Source organism: Hyla sarda, unplaced genomic scaffold, assembly GCF_029499605.1.
Source record: "Hyla sarda isolate aHylSar1 unplaced genomic scaffold, aHylSar1.hap1 scaffold_506, whole genome shotgun sequence".
NCBI classification, from domain to species: domain Eukaryota; kingdom Metazoa; phylum Chordata; class Amphibia; order Anura; family Hylidae; genus Hyla; species Hyla sarda.
Genome location: NW_026610517.1, coordinates 12940 through 33821, shown reverse-complemented (window position 1 = coordinate 33821; position 20882 = coordinate 12940). Strand labels below are relative to the sequence as shown.

Below are 20882 nucleotides of genomic sequence, written 5' to 3'. Positions count from 1 at the left end.
GCAACAGGAGATTGTTGCATCCATCTAGAACCCTCAGAACTACAGTGCTATGATGTCACTCACTTCCACAGGCCTTGCAGAGTGTAAACAACAACAACCCAGCTTTGTTGTGTATGTAACCATAGGGATTTGTGATGTCACCTAGAACCTTCACAGCAGCGACAGCTTTATGAGGAGCATCAGCACTGCTCTGCCTGAGCAGAACCATCACCGCCATAGGTTGTCAAATAACCCGGATTTAACCCACACAGGTAAGTCCAATGGGGTGCAGGCATGTCCTCTATGCTTACAGCTTCCCGTGGGTGTTGGTTTGATACCGTTTGGGGACAGCCAAGGAGGCATCTGCAGGCAACAAAGGTAGGTGTGTGCTTGTGTGTGTGTTTCCTATGCAGATCCTAAGCCCAGTGTCACATGCAAGTAGGAGGAGTAAGAAGGGTTCCTGGCAAATCCGGGTTATGGATTGCATTTAAAAAGGCCCCGTGGGAGTGCAATGGGCCCCTGTCTTGCTGCTTAGCAATAATGGTATGGGTTTAGGTTCTGCTGTGTGTACTGGTGGTTGACTGCCCCCCAGCCCAGAGTGTGCATGGAAAATTGTCTGGCAGCCTCCCTGACAGCAAGCAGTGATAGTGCCCATGAAGGGGACCTTGTTGGGCCCGCCCCTTTCACGGTTATCGCTTCTCGGCCTTTTGGCTAAGATCAAGTGTAGTATCTGTTCTTATCAGTTTAATATCTGATACGTCCCCTATCTGGGGACCATATATTAAATGGATTTTTGAGAACGGGGGCCGATTTCGAAGCTTGCTTCCGTCGCCCTATGCATTGACCCGATATGGCAGTATCTTCGGGTACAGTGCACCACCCCCTTACAGGGTTAAAAAGAAAGATTCCTACTTTCATTGCTACCTGCTTGCTGGCTAGCCAGCTAGCCAGCCCTGTGGGCCTTGCTGCTGCTGCTGCAGCCAAAAAACAAAAGGTGGTGCTGCTGCTGCTTCTGCTGCTTCTGCTTCTGCTTGTGTCTGGCCGCTGTTGGAGCGTCCAGGCACAGGACTTCTGCTGCTGCTGACTAAATGGCCTCCTTAATTGGATCATTAGAGTAGCCAGCACACCTGTGCAGGTAGGGCATGACATGATAGGCAGCTGCCTTGATAGCGGGTGGGTGCTGAATGTTCCTAATTGACAAAATAAGATTAATGCTTATGAAGAAATATAAAATCTCATCCCTTCCCCAATATCGCGCCACACCCCTACCCCTTAATTCCCTGGTTGAACTTGATGGACATATGTCTTTTTTCGACCGTACTAACTATGTAACTATGTAACATAACATGGGGGGGGTCTCCTGGCTGTTCACACAGGTGTGTCATTGCTGTACATTGACCATGCATTGCTTCTGTGGTATTGCAAAGGCAAAGACAAATGCTTCCAGCCATCCATTGCACTAATGGATTGGTCATCAGCTGGCTGTCTATGTCCCGCATCAATATAGACCAAAGTACAGAGGGTTAGGCTATGCTATTGTGCACCTACCTGATGCATCAGAAGGTGCGAGGCCCTTGCTAAATTCTGTGCACAGACTTTGAGATCTATACTTTAGACTGTATCTAAACCTGCTCCAACATGGACTGACATTCTGGCCTACTTTCAGCCGATGCGACTTGTCTGTCGCTGAACAGTCGCTTTTTATGTATTCAGCACCTATGTATAATGTTGTAAAAATGCTCTAGAAGCTAAAGTCGCAGAAATGTCACACATATTTGGCCTGCAACTTTCTGTGCGACAAATTCAGACAGGAAAAATCAGTATAAATCCTTAGAAAATTATCCCCCAGTGTCTCCATCTGCTGGCGGTATTGAATAAGCATTGCTGCACTGATGGGGTATGCATTAGACGAAAAAAAAGAAGAAAAAGAAGAATAATACGCCCAGAAAAGAGGCGAAAAGGAGAAAAACGTAAAAAAACGTGAAAAAAAAGTAAGAGGAAGAGAAGGGAAAAAAAGGTGGAAATGGGTTTAAAAGTGATTTCGGCGGAGAAATATATATATATATATATATATATATATATACGCGCACACACACACATATATATAAACGTATTCTCCGTTGAGATATTGCAGCCGCTGCTGTGTCCAGGCCCAGGAGCCTTAGCACTGTGCTGTGATGTCACTCAATACCACTGACATCACTAGGTGTAAACAACATCTCTCCTTTGCTGTGTATGTTACTATGGAGCTGTTTGGTGATGTCGTCTATTATGGCCTTCATAGAAGCAACAGGAGATTGTTGCATCCATCTAGAACCCTCAGAACTACAGTGCTATGATGTCACTCACTTCCACAGGCCTTGCAGAGTGTAAACAACAACAACCCAGCTTTGTTGTGTATGTAACCATAGGGATTTGTGATGTCACCTAGAACCTTCACAGCAGCGACAGCTTTATGAGGAGCATCAGCACTGCTCTGCCTGAGCAGAACCATCACCGCCATAGGTTGTCAAATAACCCGGATTTAACCCACACAGGTAAGTCCAATGGGGTGCAGGCATGTCCTCTATGCTTACAGCTTCCCGTGGGTGTTGGTTTGATACCGTTTGGGGACAGCCAAGGAGGCATCTGCAGGCAACAAAGGTAGGTGTGTGCTTGTGTGTGTGTTTCCTATGCAGATCCTAAGCCCAGTGTCACATGCAAGTAGGAGGAGTAAGAAGGGTTCCTGGCAAATCCGGGTTATGGATTGCATTTAAAAAGGCCCCGTGGGAGTGCAATGGGCCCCTGTCTTGCTGCTTAGCAATAATGGTATGGGTTTAGGTTCTGCTGTGTGTACTGGTGGTTGACTGCCCCCCAGCCCAGAGTGTGCATGGAAAATTGTCTGGCAGCCTCCCTGACAGCAAGCAGTGATAGTGCCCATGAAGGGGACCTTGTTGGGCCCGCCCCTTTCACGGTTATCGCTTCTCGGCCTTTTGGCTAAGATCAAGTGTAGTATCTGTTCTTATCAGTTTAATATCTGATACGTCCCCTATCTGGGGACCATATATTAAATGGATTTTTGAGAACGGGGGCCGATTTCGAAGCTTGCTTCCGTCGCCCTATGCATTGACCCGATATGGCAGTATCTTCGGGTACAGTGCACCACCCCCTTACAGGGTTAAAAAGAAAGATTCCTACTTTCATTGCTACCTGCTTGCTGGCTAGCCAGCTAGCCAGCCCTGTGGGCCTTGCTGCTGCTGCTGCAGCCAAAAAACAAAAGGTGGTGCTGCTGCTGCTTCTTCTGCTTCTGCTTGTGTCTGGCCGCTGTTGGAGCGTCCAGGCACAGGACTTCTGCTGCTGCTGACTAAATGGCCTCCTTAATTGGATCATTTGAGTAGCCAGCACACCTGTGCAGGTAGGGCATGACATGATAGGCAGCTGCCTTGATAGCGGGTGGGTGCTGAATGTTCCTAATTGACAAAATAAGATTAATGCTTATGAAGAAATATAAAATCTCATCCCTTCCCCAATATCGCGCCACACCCCTACCCCTTAATTCCCTGGTTGAACTTGATGGACATATGTCTTTTTTCGACCGTACTAACTATGTAACTATGTAACATAACATGGGGGGGGTCTCCTGGCTGTTCACACAGGTGTGTCATTGCTGTACATTGACCATGCATTGCTTCTGTGGTATTGCAAAGGCAAAGACAAATGCTTCCAGCCATCCATTGCACTAATGGATTGGTCATCAGCTGGCTGTCTATGTCCCGCATCAATATAGACCAAAGTACAGAGGGTTAGGCTATGCTATTGTGCACCTACCTGATGCATCAGAAGGTGCGAGGCCCTTGCTAAATTCTGTGCACAGACTTTGAGATCTATACTTTAGACTGTATCTAAACCTGCTCCAACATGGACTGACATTCTGGCCTACTTTCAGCCGATGCGACTTGTCTGTCGCTGAACAGTCGCTTTTTATGTATTCAGCACCTATGTATAATGTTGTAAAAATGCTCTAGAAGCTAAAGTCGCAGAAATGTCACACATATTTGGCCTGCAACTTTCTGTGCGACAAATTCAGACAGGAAAAATCAGTATAAATCCTTAGAAAATTATCCCCCAGTGTCTCCATCTGCTGGCGGTAGTGAATAAGCATTGCTGCACTGATGGGGTATGCATTAGACGAAAAAAAAGAAGAAAAAGAAGAATAATACGCCCAGAAAAGAGGCGAAAAGGAGAAAAACGTAAAAAAACGTGAAAAAAAAGTAAGAGGAAGAGAAGGGAAAAAAAGGTGGAAATGGGTTTAAAAGTGATTTCGGCGGAGAATATATATATATATATATATATATATATATATATATATATATACGCGCACACACACACATATATATAAACGTATTCTCCGTTGAGATATTGCAGCCGCTGCTGTGTCCAGGCCCAGGAGCCTTAGCACTGTGCTGTGATGTCACTCAATACCACTGACATCACTAGGTGTAAACAACATCTCTCCTTTGCTGTGTATGTGACTATGGAGCTGTTTGGTGATGTCGTCTATTATGGCCTTCATAGAAGCAACAGGAGATTGTTGCATCCATCTAGAACCCTCAGAACTACAGTGCTATGATGTCACTCACTTCCACAGGCCTTGCAGAGTGTAAACAACAACAACCCAGCTTTGTTGTGTATGTAACCATAGGGATTTGTGATGTCACCTAGAACCTTCACAGCAGCGACAGCTTTATGAGGAGCATCAGCACTGCTCTGCCTGAGCAGAACCATCACCGCCATAGGTTGTCAAATAACCCGGATTTAACCCACACAGGTAAGTCCAATGGGGTGCAGGCATGTCCTCTATGCTTACAGCTTCCCGTGGGTGTTGGTTTGATACCGTTTGGGGACAGCCAAGGAGGCATCTGCAGGCAACAAAGGTAGGTGTGTGCTTGTGTGTGTGTTTCCTATGCAGATCCTAAGCCCAGTGTCACATGCAAGTAGGAGGAGTAAGAAGGGTTCCTGGCAAATCCGGGTTATGGATTGCATTTAAAAAGGCCCCGTGGGAGTGCAATGGGCCCCTGTCTTGCTGCTTAGCAATAATGGTATGGGTTTAGGTTCTGCTGTGTGTACTGGTGGTTGACTGCCCCCCAGCCCAGAGTGTGCATGGAAAATTGTCTGGCAGCCTCCCTGACAGCAAGCAGTGATAGTGCCCATGAAGGGGACCTTGTTGGGCCCGCCCCTTTCACGGTTATCGCTTCTCGGCCTTTTGGCTAAGATCAAGTGTAGTATCTGTTCTTATCAGTTTAATATCTGATACGTCCCCTATCTGGGGACCATATATTAAATGGATTTTTGAGAACGGGGGCCGATTTCGAAGCTTGCTTCCGTCGCCCTATGCATTGACCCGATATGGCAGTATCTTCGGGTACAGTGCACCACCCCCTTACAGGGTTAAAAAGAAAGATTCCTACTTTCATTGCTACCTGCTTGCTGGCTAGCCAGCTAGCCAGCCCTGTGGGCCTTGCTGCTGCTGCTGCAGCCAAAAAACAAAAGGTGGTGCTGCTGCTGCTTCTGCTGCTTCTGCTTCTGCTTGTGTCTGGCCGCTGTTGGAGCATCCAGGCACAGGACTTCTGCTGCTGCTGACTAAATGGCCTCCTTAATTGGATCATTTGAGTAGCCAGCACACCTGTGCAGGTAGGGCATGACATGATAGGCAGCTGCCTTGATAGCGGGTGGGTGCTGAATGTTCCTAATTGACAAAATAAGATTAATGCTTATGAAGAAATATAAAATCTCATCCCTTCCCCAATATCGCGCCACACCCCTACCCCTTAATTCCCTGGTTGAACTTGATGGACATATGTCTTTTTTCGACCGTACTAACTATGTAACTATGTAACATAACATGGGGGGGGTCTCCTGGCTGTTCACACAGGTGTGTCATTGCTGTACATTGACCATGCATTGCTTCTGTGGTATTGCAAAGGCAAAGACAAATGCTTCCAGCCATCCATTGCACTAATGGATTGGTCATCAGCTGGCTGTCTATGTCCCGCATCAATATAGACCAAAGTACAGAGGGTTAGGCTATGCTATTGTGCACCTACCTGATGCATCAGAAGGTGCGAGGCCCTTGCTAAATTCTGTGCACAGACTTTGAGATCTATACTTTAGACTGTATCTAAACCTGCTCCAACATGGACTGACATTCTGGCCTACTTTCAGCCGATGCGACTTGTCTGTCGCTGAACAGTCGCTTTTTATGTATTCAGCACCTATGTATAATGTTGTAAAAATGCTCTAGAAGCTAAAGTCGCAGAAATGTCACACATATTTGGCCTGCAACTTTCTGTGCGACAAATTCAGACAGGAAAAATCAGTATAAATCCTTAGAAAATTATCCCCCAGTGTCTCCATCTGCTGGCGGTATTGAATAAGCATTGCTGCACTGATGGGGTATGCATTAGACGAAAAAAAAGAAGAAAAAGAAGAATAATACGCCCAGAAAAGAGGCGAAAAGGAGAAAAACGTAAAAAAACGTGAAAAAAAAGTAAGAGGAAGAGAAGGGAAAAAAAGGTGGAAATGGGTTTAAAAGTGATTTCGGCGGAGAAATATATATATATATATATATATATATATATATATATATATATATACGCGCACACACACACATATATATAAACGTATTCTCCGTTGAGATATTGCAGCCGCTGCTGTGTCCAGGCCCAGGAGCCTTAGCACTGTGCTGTGATGTCACTCAATACCACTGACATCACTAGGTGTAAACAACATCTCTCCTTTGCTGTGTATGTGACTATGGAGCTGTTTGGTGATGTCGTCTATTATGGCCTTCATAGAAGCAACAGGAGATTGTTGCATCCATCTAGAACCCTCAGAACTACAGTGCTATGATGTCACTCACTTCCACAGGCCTTGCAGAGTGTAAACAACAACAACCCAGCTTTGTTGTGTATGAACCATAGGGATTTGTGATGTCACCTAGAACCTTCACAGCAGCGACAGCTTTATGAGGAGCATCAGCACTGCTCTGCCTGAGCAGAACCATCACCGCCATAGGTTGTCAAATAACCCGGATTTAACCCACACAGGTAAGTCCAATGGGGTGCAGGCATGTCCTCTATGCTTACAGCTTCCCGTGGGTGTTGGTTTGATACCGTTTGGGGACAGCCAAGGAGGCATCTGCAGGCAACAAAGGTAGGTGTGTGCTTGTGTGTGTGTTTCCTATGCAGATCCTAAGCCCAGTGTCACATGCAAGTAGGAGGAGTAAGAAGGGTTCCTGGCAAATCCGGGTTATGGATTGCATTTAAAAAGGCCCCGTGGGAGTGCAATGGGCCCCTGTCTTGCTGCTTAGCAATAATGGTATGGGTTTAGGTTCTGCTGTGTGTACTGGTGGTTGACTGCCCCCCAGCCCAGAGTGTGCATGGAAAATTGTCTGGCAGCCTCCCTGACAGCAAGCAGTGATAGTGCCCATGAAGGGGACCTTGTTGGGCCCGCCCCTTTCACGGTTATCGCTTCTCGGCCTTTTGGCTAAGATCAAGTGTAGTATCTGTTCTTATCAGTTTAATATCTGATACGTCCCCTATCTGGGGACCATATATTAAATGGATTTTTGAGAACGGGGGCCGATTTCGAAGCTTGCTTCCGTCGCCCTATGCATTGACCCGATATGGCAGTATCTTCGGGTACAGTGCACCACCCCCTTACAGGGTTAAAAAGAAAGATTCCTACTTTCATTGCTACCTGCTTGCTGGCTAGCCAGCTAGCCAGCCCTGTGGGCCTTGCTGCTGCTGCTGCAGCCAAAAAACAAAAGGTGGTGCTGCTGCTGCTTCTGCTGCTTCTGCTTCTGCTTGTGTCTGGCCGCTGTTGGAGCGTCCAGGCACAGGACTTCTGCTGCTGCTGACTAAATGGCCTCCTTAATTGGATCATTTGAGTAGCCAGCACACCTGTGCAGGTAGGGCATGACATGATAGGCAGCTGCCTTGATAGCGGGTGGGTGCTGAATGTTCCTAATTGACAAAATAAGATTAATGCTTATGAAGAAATATAAAATCTCATCCCTTCCCCAATATCGCGCCACACCCCTACCCCTTAATTCCCTGGTTGAACTTGATGGACATATGTCTTTTTCGACCGTACTAACTATGTAACTATGTAACATAACATGGGGGGGGTCTCCTGGCTGTTCACACAGGTGTGTCATTGCTGTACATTGACCATGCATTGCTTCTGTGGTATTGCAAAGGCAAAGACAAATGCTTCCAGCCATCCATTGCACTAATGGATTGGTCATCAGCTGGCTGTCTATGTCCCGCATCAATATAGACCAAAGTACAGAGGGTTAGGCTATGCTATTGTGCACCTACCTGATGCATCAGAAGGTGCGAGGCCCTTGCTAAATTCTGTGCACAGACTTTGAGATCTATACTTTAGACTGTATCTAAACCTGCTCCAACATGGACTGACATTCTGGCCTACTTTCAGCCGATGCGACTTGTCTGTCGCTGAACAGTCTTTTTTTATGTATTCAGCACCTATGTATAATGTTGTAAAAATGCTCTAGAAGCTAAAGTCGCAGAAATGTCACACATATTTGGCCTGCAACTTTCTGTGCGACAAATTCAGACAGGAAAAATCAGTATAAATCCTTAGAAAATTATCCCCCAGTGTCTCCATCTGCTGGCGGTATTGAATAAGCATTGCTGCACTGATGGGGTATGCATTAGACGAAAAAAAAGAAGAAAAAGAAGAATAATACGCCCAGAAAAGAGGCGAAAAGGAGAAAAACGTAAAAAAACGTGAAAAAAAAGTAAGAGGAAGAGAAGGGAAAAAAAGGTGGAAATGGGTTTAAAAGTGATTTCGGCGGAGAAATATATATATATATATATATATATATATATATATATATATATACGCGCACACACACACATATATATAAACGTATTCTCCGTTGAGATATTGCAGCCGCTGCTGTGTCCAGGCCCAGGAGCCTTAGCACTGTGCTGTGATGTCACTCAATACCACTGACATCACTAGGTGTAAACAACATCTCTCCTTTGCTGTGTATGTGACTATGGAGCTGTTTGGTGATGTCGTCTATTATGGCCTTCATAGAAGCAACAGGAGATTGTTGCATCCATCTAGAACCCTCAGAACTACAGTGCTATGATGTCACTCACTTCCACAGGCCTTGCAGAGTGTAAACAACAACAACCCAGCTTTGTTGTGTATGTAACCATAGGGATTTGTGATGTCACCTAGAACCTTCACAGCAGCGACAGCTTTATGAGGAGCATCAGCACTGCTCTGCCTGAGCAGAACCATCACCGCCATAGGTTGTCAAATAACCCGGATTTAACCCACACAGGTAAGTCCAATGGGGTGCAGGCATGTCCTCTATGCTTACAGCTTCCCGTGGGTGTTGGTTTGATACCGTTTGGGGACAGCCAAGGAGGCATCTGCAGGCAACAAAGGTAGGTGTGTGCTTGTGTGTGTGTTTCCTATGCAGATCCTAAGCCCAGTGTCACATGCAAGTAGGAGGAGTAAGAAGGGTTCCTGGCAAATCCGGGTTATGGATTGCATTTAAAAAGGCCCCGTGGGAGTGCAATGGGCCCCTGTCTTGCTGCTTAGCAATAATGGTATGGGTTTAGGTTCTGCTGTGTGTACTGGTGGTTGACTGCCCCCCAGCCCAGAGTGTGCATGGAAAATTGTCTGGCAGCCTCCCTGACAGCAAGCAGTGATAGTGCCCATGAAGGGGACCTTGTTGGGCCCGCCCCTTTCACGGTTATCGCTTCTCGGCCTTTTGGCTAAGATCAAGTGTAGTATCTGTTCTTATCAGTTTAATATCTGATACGTCCCCTATCTGGGGACCATATATTAAATGGATTTTTGAGAACGGGGGCCGATTTCGAAGCTTGCTTCCGTCGCCCTATGCATTGACCCGATATGGCAGTATCTTCGGGTACAGTGCACCACCCCCTTACAGGGTTAAAAAGAAAGATTCCTACTTTCATTGCTACCTGCTTGCTGGCTAGCCAGCTAGCCAGCCCTGTGGGCCTTGCTGCTGCTGCTGCAGCCAAAAAACAAAAGGTGGTGCTGCTGCTGCTTCTGCTGCTTCTGCTTCTGCTTGTGTCTGGCCGCTGTTGGAGCGTCCAGGCACAGGACTTCTGCTGCTGCTGACTAAATGGCCTCCTTAATTGGATCATTTGAGTAGCCAGCACACCTGTGCAGGTAGGGCATGACATGATAGGCAGCTGCCTTGATAGCGGGTGGGTGCTGAATGTTCCTAATTGACAAAATAAGATTAATGCTTATGAAGAAATATAAAATCTCATCCCTTCCCCAATATCGCGCCACACCCCTACCCCTTAATTCCCTGGTTGAACTTGATGGACATATGTCTTTTTTCGACCGTACTAACTATGTAACTATGTAACATAACATGGGGGGGGTCTCCTGGCTGTTCACACAGGTGTGTCATTGCTGTACATTGACCATGCATTGCTTCTGTGGTATTGCAAAGGCAAAGACAAATGCTTCCAGCCATCCATTGCACTAATGGATTGGTCATCAGCTGGCTGTCTATGTCCCGCATCAATATAGACCAAAGTACAGAGGGTTAGGCTATGCTATTGTGCACCTACCTGATGCATCAGAAGGTGCGAGGCCCTTGCTAAATTCTGTGCACAGACTTTGAGATCTATACTTTAGACTGTATCTAAACCTGCTCCAACATGGACTGACATTCTGGCCTACTTTCAGCCGATGCGACTTGTCTGTCGCTGAACAGTCTTTTTTTATGTATTCAGCACCTATGTATAATGTTGTAAAAATGCTCTAGAAGCTAAAGTCGCAGAAATGTCACACATATTTGGCCTGCAACTTTCTGTGCGACAAATTCAGACAGGAAAAATCAGTATAAATCCTTAGAAAATTATCCCCCAGTGTCTCCATCTGCTGGCGGTATTGAATAAGCATTGCTGCACTGATGGGGTATGCATTAGACGAAAAAAAAGAAGAAAAAGAAGAATAATACGCCCAGAAAAGAGGCGAAAAGGAGAAAAACGTAAAAAAACGTGAAAAAAAAGTAAGAGGAAGAGAAGGGAAAAAAAGGTGGAAATGGGTTTAAAAGTGATTTCGGCGGAGAATATATATATATATATATATATATATATATATATATATATACGCGCACACACACACATATATATAAACGTATTCTCCGTTGAGATATTGCAGCCGCTGCTGTGTCCAGGCCCAGGAGCCTTAGCACTGTGCTGTGATGTCACTCAATACCACTGACATCACTAGGTGTAAACAACATCTCTCCTTTGCTGTGTATGTGACTATGGAGCTGTTTGGTGATGTCGTCTATTATGGCCTTCATAGAAGCAACAGGAGATTGTTGCATCCATCTAGAACCCTCAGAACTACAGTGCTATGATGTCACTCACTTCCACAGGCCTTGCAGAGTGTAAACAACAACAACCCAGCTTTGTTGTGTATGTAACCATAGGGATTTGTGATGTCACCTAGAACCTTCACAGCAGCGACAGCTTTATGAGGAGCATCAGCACTGCTCTGCCTGAGCAGAACCATCACCGCCATAGGTTGTCAAATAACCCGGATTTAACCCACACAGGTAAGTCCAATGGGGTGCAGGCATGTCCTCTATGCTTACAGCTTCCCGTGGGTGTTGGTTTGATACCGTTTGGGGACAGCCAAGGAGGCATCTGCAGGCAACAAAGGTAGGTGTGTGCTTGTGTGTGTGTTTCCTATGCAGATCCTAAGCCCAGTGTCACATGCAAGTAGGAGGAGTAAGAAGGGTTCCTGGCAAATCCGGGTTATGGATTGCATTTAAAAAGGCCCCGTGGGAGTGCAATGGGCCCCTGTCTTGCTGCTTAGCAATAATGGTATGGGTTTAGGTTCTGCTGTGTGTACTGGTGGTTGACTGCCCCCCAGCCCAGAGTGTGCATGGAAAATTGTCTGGCAGCCTCCCTGACAGCAAGCAGTGATAGTGCCCATGAAGGGGACCTTGTTGGGCCCGCCCCTTTCACGGTTATCGCTTCTCGGCCTTTTGGCTAAGATCAAGTGTAGTATCTGTTCTTATCAGTTTAATATCTGATACGTCCCCTATCTGGGGACCATATATTAAATGGATTTTTGAGAACGGGGGCCAATTTCGAAGCTTGCTTCCGTCGCCCTATGCATTGACCCGATATGGCAGTATCTTCGGGTACAGTGCACCACCCCCTTACAGGGTTAAAAAGAAAGATTCCTACTTTCATTGCTACCTGCTTGCTGGCTAGCCAGCTAGCCAGCCCTGTGGGCCTTGCTGCTGCTGCTGCAGCCAAAAAACAAAAGGTGGTGCTGCTGCTGCTTCTGCTGCTTCTGCTTCGTGTCTGGCCGCTGTTGGAGCGTCCAGGCACAGGACTTCTGCTGCTGCTGACTAAATGGCCTCCTTAATTGGATCATTTGAGTAGCCAGCACACCTGTGCAGGTAGGGCATGACATGATAGGCAGCTGCCTTGATAGCGGGTGGGTGCTGAATGTTCCTAATTGACAAAATAAGATTAATGCTTATGAAGAAATATAAAATCTCATCCCTTCCCCAATATCGCGCCACACCCCTACCCCTTAATTCCCTGGTTGAACTTGATGGACATATGTCTTTTTTCGACCGTACTAACTATGTAACTATGTAACATAACATGGGGGGGGTCTCCTGGCTGTTCACACAGGTGTGTCATTGCTGTACATTGACCATGCATTGCTTCTGTGGTATTGCAAAGGCAAAGACAAATGCTTCCAGCCATCCATTGCACTAATGGATTGGTCATCAGCTGGCTGTCTATGTCCCGCATCAATATAGACCAAAGTACAGAGGGTTAGGCTATGCTATTGTGCACCTACCTGATGCATCAGAAGGTGCGAGGCCCTTGCTAAATTCTGTGCACAGACTTTGAGATCTATACTTTAGACTGTATCTAAACCTGCTCCAACATGGACTGACATTCTGGCCTACTTTCAGCCGATGCGACTTGTCTGTCGCTGAACAGTCGCTTTTTATGTATTCAGCACCTATGTATAATGTTGTAAAAATGCTCTAGAAGCTAAAGTCGCAGAAATGTCACACATATTTGGCCTGCAACTTTCTGTGCGACAAATTCAGACAGGAAAAATCAGTATAAATCCTTAGAAAATTATCCCCCAGTGTCTCCATCTGCTGGCGGTATTGAATAAGCATTGCTGCACTGATGGGGTATGCATTAGACGAAAAAAAAGAAGAAAAAGAAGAATAATACGCCCAGAAAAGAGGCGAAAAGGAGAAAAACGTAAAAAAACGTGAAAAAAAAGTAAGAGGAAGAGAAGGGAAAAAAAGGTGGAAATGGGTTTAAAAGTGATTTCGGCGGAGAAATATATATATATATATATATATATATATATATATATATATATATATATATATATACGCGCACACACACACATATATATAAACGTATTCTCCGTTGAGATATTGCAGCCGCTGCTGTGTCCAGGCCCAGGAGCCTTAGCACTGTGCTGTGATGTCACTCAATACCACTGACATCACTAGGTGTAAACAACATCTCTCCTTTGCTGTGTATGTGACTATGGAGCTGTTTGGTGATGTCGTCTATTATGGCCTTCATAGAAGCAACAGGAGATTGTTGCATCCATCTAGAACCCTCAGAACTACAGTGCTATGATGTCACTCACTTCCACAGGCCTTGCAGAGTGTAAACAACAACAACCCAGCTTTGTTGTGTATGTAACCATAGGGATTTGTGATGTCACCTAGAACCTTCACAGCAGCGACAGCTTTATGAGGAGCATCAGCACTGCTCTGCCTGAGCAGAACCATCACCGCCATAGGTTGTCAAATAACCCGGATTTAACCCACACAGGTAAGTCCAATGGGGTGCAGGCATGTCCTCTATGCTTACAGCTTCCCGTGGGTGTTGGTTTGATACCGTTTGGGGACAGCCAAGGAGGCATCTGCAGGCAACAAAGGTAGGTGTGTGCTTGTGTGTGTGTTTCCTATGCAGATCCTAAGCCCAGTGTCACATGCAAGTAGGAGGAGTAAGAAGGGTTCCTGGCAAATCCGGGTTATGGATTGCATTTAAAAAGGCCCCGTGGGAGTGCAATGGGCCCCTGTCTTGCTGCTTAGCAATAATGGTATGGGTTTAGGTTCTGCTGTGTGTACTGGTGGTTGACTGCCCCCCAGCCCAGAGTGTGCATGGAAAATTGTCTGGCAGCCTCCCTGACAGCAAGCAGTGATAGTGCCCATGAAGGGGACCTTGTTGGGCCCGCCCCTTTCACGGTTATCGCTTCTCGGCCTTTTGGCTAAGATCAAGTGTAGTATCTGTTCTTATCAGTTTAATATCTGATACGTCCCCTATCTGGGGACCATATATTAAATGGATTTTTGAGAACGGGGGCCGATTTCGAAGCTTGCTTCCGTCGCCCTATGCATTGACCCGATATGGCAGTATCTTCGGGTACAGTGCACCACCCCCTTACAGGGTTAAAAAGAAAGATTCCTACTTTCATTGCTACCTGCTTGCTGGCTAGCCAGCTAGCCAGCCCTGTGGGCCTTGCTGCTGCTGCTGCAGCCAAAAAACAAAAGGTGGTGCTGCTGCTGCTTCTGCTGCTTCTGCTTCTGCTTGTGTCTGGCCGCTGTTGGAGCGTCCAGGCACAGGACTTCTGCTGCTGCTGACTAAATGGCCTCCTTAATTGGATCATTTGAGTAGCCAGCACACCTGTGCAGGTAGGGCATGACATGATAGGCAGCTGCCTTGATAGCGGGTGGGTGCTGAATGTTCCTAATTGACAAAATAAGATTAATGCTTATGAAGAAATATAAAATCTCATCCCTTCCCCAATATCGCGCCACACCCCTACCCCTTAATTCCCTGGTTGAACTTGATGGACATATGTCTTTTTTCGACCGTACTAACTATGTAACTATGTAACATAACATGGGGGGGGTCTCCTGGCTGTTCACACAGGTGTGTCATTGCTGTACATTGACCATGCATTGCTTCTGTGGTATTGCAAAGGCAAAGACAAATGCTTCCAGCCATCCATTGCACTAATGGATTGGTCATCAGCTGGCTGTCTATGTCCCGCATCAATATAGACCAAAGTACAGAGGGTTAGGCTATGCTATTGTGCACCTACCTGATGCATCAGAAGGTGCGAGGCCCTTGCTAAATTCTGTGCACAGACTTTGAGATCTATACTTTAGACTGTATCTAAACCTGCTCCAACATGGACTGACATTCTGGCCTACTTTCAGCCGATGCGACTTGTCTGTCGCTGAACAGTCGCTTTTTATGTATTCAGCACCTATGTATAATGTTGTAAAAATGCTCTAGAAGCTAAAGTCGCAGAAATGTCACACATATTTGGCCTGCAACTTTCTGTGCGACAAATTCAGACAGGAAAAATCAGTATAAATCCTTAGAAAATTATCCCCCAGTGTCTCCATCTGCTGGCGGTATTGAATAAGCATTGCTGCACTGATGGGGTATGCATTAGACGAAAAAAAAGAAGAAAAAGAAGAATAATACGCCCAGAAAAGAGGCGAAAAGGAGAAAAACGTAAAAAAACGTGAAAAAAAAGTAAGAGGAAGAGAAGGGAAAAAAAGGTGGAAATGGGTTTAAAAGTGATTTCGGCGGAGAAATATATATATATATATATATATATATATATATATATATATATATATATATATATACGCGCACACACACACATATATATAAACGTATTCTCCGTTGAGATATTGCAGCCGCTGCTGTGTCCAGGCCCAGGAGCCTTAGCACTGTGCTGTGATGTCACTCAATACCACTGACATCACTAGGTGTAAACAACATCTCTCCTTTGCTGTGTATGTGACTATGGAGCTGTTTGGTGATGTCGTCTATTATGGCCTTCATAGAAGCAACAGGAGATTGTTGCATCCATCTAGAACCCTCAGAACTACAGTGCTATGATGTCACTCACTTCCACAGGCCTTGCAGAGTGTAAACAACAACAACCCAGCTTTGTTGTGTATGTAACCATAGGGATTTGTGATGTCACCTAGAACCTTCACAGCAGCGACAGCTTTATGAGGAGCATCAGCACTGCTCTGCCTGAGCAGAACCATCACCGCCATAGGTTGTCAAATAACCCGGATTTAACCCACACAGGTAAGTCCAATGGGGTGCAGGCATGTCCTCTATGCTTACAGCTTCCCGTGGGTGTTGGTTTGATACCGTTTGGGGACAGCCAAGGAGGCATCTGCAGGCAACAAAGGTAGGTGTGTGCTTGTGTGTGTGTTTCCTATGCAGATCCTAAGCCCAGTGTCACATGCAAGTAGGAGGAGTAAGAAGGGTTCCTGGCAAATCCGGGTTATGGATTGCATTTAAAAAGGCCCCGTGGGAGTGCAATGGGCCCCTGTCTTGCTGCTTAGCAATAATGGTATGGGTTTAGGTTCTGCTGTGTGTACTGGTGGTTGACTGCCCCCCAGCCCAGAGTGTGCATGGAAAATTGTCTGGCAGCCTCCCTGACAGCAAGCAGTGATAGTGCCCATGAAGGGGACCTTGTTGGGCCCGCCCCTTTCACGGTTATCGCTTCTCGGCCTTTTGGCTAAGATCAAGTGTAGTATCTGTTCTTATCAGTTTTCATGCTGGTGGGGATGGGTGCTGCATGGAGGATGCAGATGTACCAGGGCTTTCCGGGGCTGGTTCTGAGGAATCAGCTCGACGGCTGCCCCGATGTGACCTGTTCCCTCCGGGTCTCGCCATGAGGCTGAGAGGGTCTAGAGCCGAGGTACTTTTGTGCCTCGGGGAGTGGTGACCCCGAGGTGCCGAAACTCACTGGGAGAATAGACTCACTGAGTTGAAGCACGGGCACCATAATCTCTTCACCTTGTGGCACTCACCTCTTGATTCCCGGCCTTCTGGCTAGGATCAGAGAAATTTTTATAGATCCGGCCGGATGTCCGGGCAGTATATCTGCACACATTCACTTATTTATTTCTTTTTTGTCTCACTGTGTCACTTTTTGCGTGTTGTGTGTTCACAGGATTAGTCAGGATGCGGTAGCCCTTCTGGGTGTCCCTCCTGGCGGTCTAGGGGAGGTGTGTGTGGCCATTAGGTTCCGCACCTCCCTGCAAACACCCCGGGTACTCCTGCTTTGGCAGGGTACCTACCGTAATCGGCTCTGCGGGCAGATACCTTGGCTGACGCCAAGGGGGATGCCGGGAGCATTTGTGGTCCCCTAGTAGCTTCGGCGAAAAGGGACATCGAACCTGGAACCTCGCAGGTACCTTTTGGTCCGGAGGCGAAGGGTAAGGTTTGTTGGGGGGCCTCTCTCCTATCGGAGAAGGGCTTGCGATAGACCGCATCCTTTGTGCACGTTTTTTTAGTGTAACACGTTTGCACTTTTTCTTGCACTTTGGGTGAATCGAAAGCACGTTCCTCGGCTTTAGATAAAAAAATCTGTTCTTATCAGTTTAATATCTGATACGTCCCCTATCTGGGGACCATATATTAAATGGATTTTTGAGAACGGGGGCCGATTTCGAAGCTTGCTTCCGTCGCCCTATGCATTGACCCGATATGGCAGTATCTTCGGGTACAGTGCACCACCCCCTTACAGGGTTAAAAAGAAAGATTCCTACTTTCATTGCTACCTGCTTGCTGGCTAGCCAGCTAGCCAGCCCTGTGGGCCTTGCTGCTGCTGCTGCAGCCAAAAAACAAAAGGTGGTGCTGCTGCTGCTTCTGCTGCTTCTGCTTCTGCTTCTGCTTGTGTCTGGCCGCTGTTGGAGCGTCCAGGCACAGGACTTCTGCTGCTGCTGACTAAATGGCCTCCTTAATTGGATCATTTGAGTAGCCAGCACACCTGTGCAGGTAGGGCATGACATGATAGGCAGCTGCCTTGATAGCGGGTGGGTGCTGAATGTTCCTAATTGACAAAATAAGATTAATGCTTATGAAGAAATATAAAATCTCATCCCTTCCCCAATATCGCGCCACACCCCTACCCCTTAATTCCCTGGTTGAACTTGATGGACATATGTCTTTTTTCGACCGTACTAACTATGTAACTATGTAACATAACATGGGGGGGGTCTCCTGGCTGTTCACACAGGTGTGTCATTGCTGTACATTGACCATGCATTGCTTCTGTGGTATTGCAAAGGCAAAGACAAATGCTTCCAGCCATCCATTGCACTAATGGATTGGTCATCAGCTGGCTGTCTATGTCCCGCATCAATATAGACCAAAGTACAGAGGGTTAGGCTATGCTATTGTGCACCTACCTGATGCATCAGAAGGTGCGAGGCCCTTGCTAAATTCTGTGCACAGACTTTGAGATCTATACTTTAGACTGTATCTAAACCTGCTCCAACATGGACTGACATTCTGGCCTACTTTCAGCCGATGCGACTTGTCTGTCGCTGAACAGTCGCTTTTTATGTATTCAGCACCTATGTATAATGTTGTAAAAATGCTCTAGAAGCTAAAGTCGCAGAAATGTCACACATATTTGGCCTGCAACTTTCTGTGCGACAAATTCAGACAGGAAAAATCAGTATAAATCCTTAGAAAATTATCCCCCAGTGTCTCCATCTGCTGGCGGTATTGAATAAGCATTGCTGCACTGATGGGGTATGCATTAGACGAAAAAAAAGAAGAAAAAGAAGAATAATACGCCCAGAAAAGAGGCGAAAAGGAGAAAAGTAAAAAAACGTGAAAAAAAAGTAAGAGGAAGAGAAGGGAAAAAAAGGTGGAAATGGGTTTAAAAGTGATTTCGGCGGAGAAATATATATATATATATATATATATATATATATATATATATATATATACGCGCACACACACACATATATATAAACGTATTCTCCGTTGAGATATTGCAGCCGCTGCTGTGTCCAGGCCCAGGAGCCTTAGCACTGTGCTGTGATGTCACTCAATACCACTGACATCACTAGGTGTAAACAACATCTCTCCTTTGCTGTGTATGTGACTATGGAGCTGTTTGGTGATGTCGTCTATTATGGCCTTCATAGAAGCAACAGGAGATTGTTGCATCCATCTAGAACCCTCAGAACTACAGTGCTATGATGTCACTCACTTCCACAGGCCTTGCAGAGTGTAAACAACAACAACCCAGCTTTGTTGTGTATGTAACCATAGGGATTTGTGATGTCACCTAGAACCTTCACAGCAGCGACAGCTTTATGAGGAGCATCAGCACTGCTCTGCCTGAGCAGAACCATCACCGCCATAGGTTGTCAAATAACCCGGATTTAACCCACACAGGTAAGTCCAATGGGGTGCAGGCATGTCCTCTATGCTTACAGCTTCCCGTGGGTGTTGGTTTGATACCGTTTGGGGACAGCCAAGGAGGCATCTGCAGGCAACAAAGGTAGGTGTGTGCTTGTGTGTGTGTTTCCTATGCAGATCCTAAGCCCAGTGTCACATGCAAGTAGGAGGAGTAAGAAGGGTTCCTGGCAAATCCGGGTTATGGATTGCATTTAAAAAGGCCCCGTGGGAGTGCAATGGGCCCCTGTCTTGCTGCTTAGCAATAATGGTATGGGTTTAGGTTCTGCTGTGTGTACTGGTGGTTGACTGCCCCCCAGCCCAGAGTGTGCATGGAAAATTGTCTGGCAGCCTCCCTGACAGCAAGCAGTGATAGTGCCCATGAAGGGGACCTTGTTGGGCCCGCCCCTTTCACGGTTATCGCTTCTCGGCCTTTTGGCTAAGATCAAGTGTAGTATCTGTTCTTATCAGTTTAATATCTGATACGTCCCCTATCTGGGGACCATATATTAAATGGATTTTTGAGAACGGGGGCCGATTTCGAAGCTTGCTTCCGTCGCCCTATGCATTGACCCGATATGGCAGTATCTTCGGGTACAGTGCACCACCCCCTTACAGGGTTAAAAAGAAAGATTCCTACTTTCATTGCTACCTGCTTGCTGGCTAGCCAGCTAGCCAGCCCTGTGGGCCTTGCTGCTGCTGCTGCAGCCAAAAAACAAAAGGTGGTGCTGCTTCTGCTGCTTCTGCTTCTGCTTCTGCTTGTGTCTGGCCGCTGTTGGAGCGTCCAGGCACAGGACTTCTGCTGCTGCTGACTAAATGGCCTCCTTAATTGGATCATTTGAGTAGCCAGCACACCTGTGCAGGTAGGGCATGACATGATAGGCAGCTGCCTTGATAGCGGGTGGGTGCTGAATGTTCCTAATTGACAAAATAAGATTAATGCTTATGAAGAAATATAAAATCTCATCCCTTCCCCAATATCGCGCCACACCCCTACCCCTTAATTCCCTGGTTGAACTTGATGGACATATGTCTTTTTTCGACCGTACTAACTATGTAACTATGTAACATAACATGGGGGGGGTCTCCTGGCTGTTCACACAGGTGTGTCATTGCTGTACATTGACCATGCATTGCTTCTGTGGTATTGCAAAGGCAAAGACAAATGCTTCCAGCCATCCATTGCACTAATGGATTGGTCATCAGCTGGCTGTCTATGTCCCGCATCAATATAGACCAAAGTACAGAGGGTTAGGCTATGCTATTGTGCACCTACCTGATGCATCAGAAGGTGCGAGGCCCTTGCTAAATTCTGTGCACAGACTTTGAGATCTATACTTTAGACTGTATCTAAACCTGCTCCAACATGGACTGACATTCTGGCCTACTTTCAGCCGATGCGACTTGTCTGTCGCTGAACAGTCGCTTTTTATGTATTCAGCACCTATGTATAATGTTGTAAAAATGCTCTAGAAGCTAAAGTCGCAGAAATGTCACACATATTTGGCCTGCAACTTTCTGTGCGACAAATTCAGACAGGAAAAATCAGTATAAATCCTTAGAAAATTATCCCCC

At 46.3% G+C, this 20882-nt stretch overlaps 8 non-coding genes and 2 pseudogenes across 8 annotated transcripts; all 10 read left to right on the top strand.

The window, feature by feature from the left end:
* The first annotated feature begins 670 nt into the window (after nucleotides 1-670).
* LOC130337763 (U2 spliceosomal RNA) lies at nucleotides 671-861 on the top strand. The gene has a single exon (XR_008878593.1). It is a non-coding gene; the product is annotated as a U2 spliceosomal RNA (small nuclear RNA).
* Nucleotides 862-2935: 2074 nt separating this feature from the next.
* LOC130337762 (U2 spliceosomal RNA) lies at nucleotides 2936-3126 on the top strand. Its single transcript, XR_008878592.1, has one exon. It is a non-coding gene; the product is annotated as a U2 spliceosomal RNA (small nuclear RNA).
* A 2079-nt stretch (nucleotides 3127-5205) lies between these two features.
* Nucleotides 5206-5396, top strand: LOC130337761 (U2 spliceosomal RNA). Its single transcript, XR_008878591.1, has one exon. It is a non-coding gene; the product is annotated as a U2 spliceosomal RNA (small nuclear RNA).
* Nucleotides 5397-7483: 2087 nt separating this feature from the next.
* On the top strand, nucleotides 7484-7674 carry LOC130337759 (U2 spliceosomal RNA). Its single transcript, XR_008878590.1, has one exon. It is a non-coding gene; the product is annotated as a U2 spliceosomal RNA (small nuclear RNA).
* Nucleotides 7675-9759: 2085 nt separating this feature from the next.
* Nucleotides 9760-9950, top strand: LOC130337747 (U2 spliceosomal RNA). The gene has a single exon (XR_008878584.1). It is a non-coding gene; the product is annotated as a U2 spliceosomal RNA (small nuclear RNA).
* Nucleotides 9951-12033: 2083 nt separating this feature from the next.
* LOC130337692 (U2 spliceosomal RNA) lies at nucleotides 12034-12224 on the top strand. Its single transcript, XR_008878532.1, has one exon. It is a non-coding gene; the product is annotated as a U2 spliceosomal RNA (small nuclear RNA).
* Nucleotides 12225-14317: 2093 nt separating this feature from the next.
* On the top strand, nucleotides 14318-14508 carry LOC130337735 (U2 spliceosomal RNA). The gene has a single exon (XR_008878573.1). It is a non-coding gene; the product is annotated as a U2 spliceosomal RNA (small nuclear RNA).
* A 2098-nt stretch (nucleotides 14509-16606) lies between these two features.
* On the top strand, nucleotides 16607-16766 carry LOC130337757 (U2 spliceosomal RNA; annotated as a pseudogene).
* A 686-nt stretch (nucleotides 16767-17452) lies between these two features.
* LOC130337754 (U2 spliceosomal RNA) lies at nucleotides 17453-17632 on the top strand (annotated as a pseudogene).
* A 2094-nt stretch (nucleotides 17633-19726) lies between these two features.
* LOC130337723 (U2 spliceosomal RNA) lies at nucleotides 19727-19917 on the top strand. The gene has a single exon (XR_008878562.1). It is a non-coding gene; the product is annotated as a U2 spliceosomal RNA (small nuclear RNA).
* The last annotated feature ends 965 nt before the right edge of the window (nucleotides 19918-20882 follow it).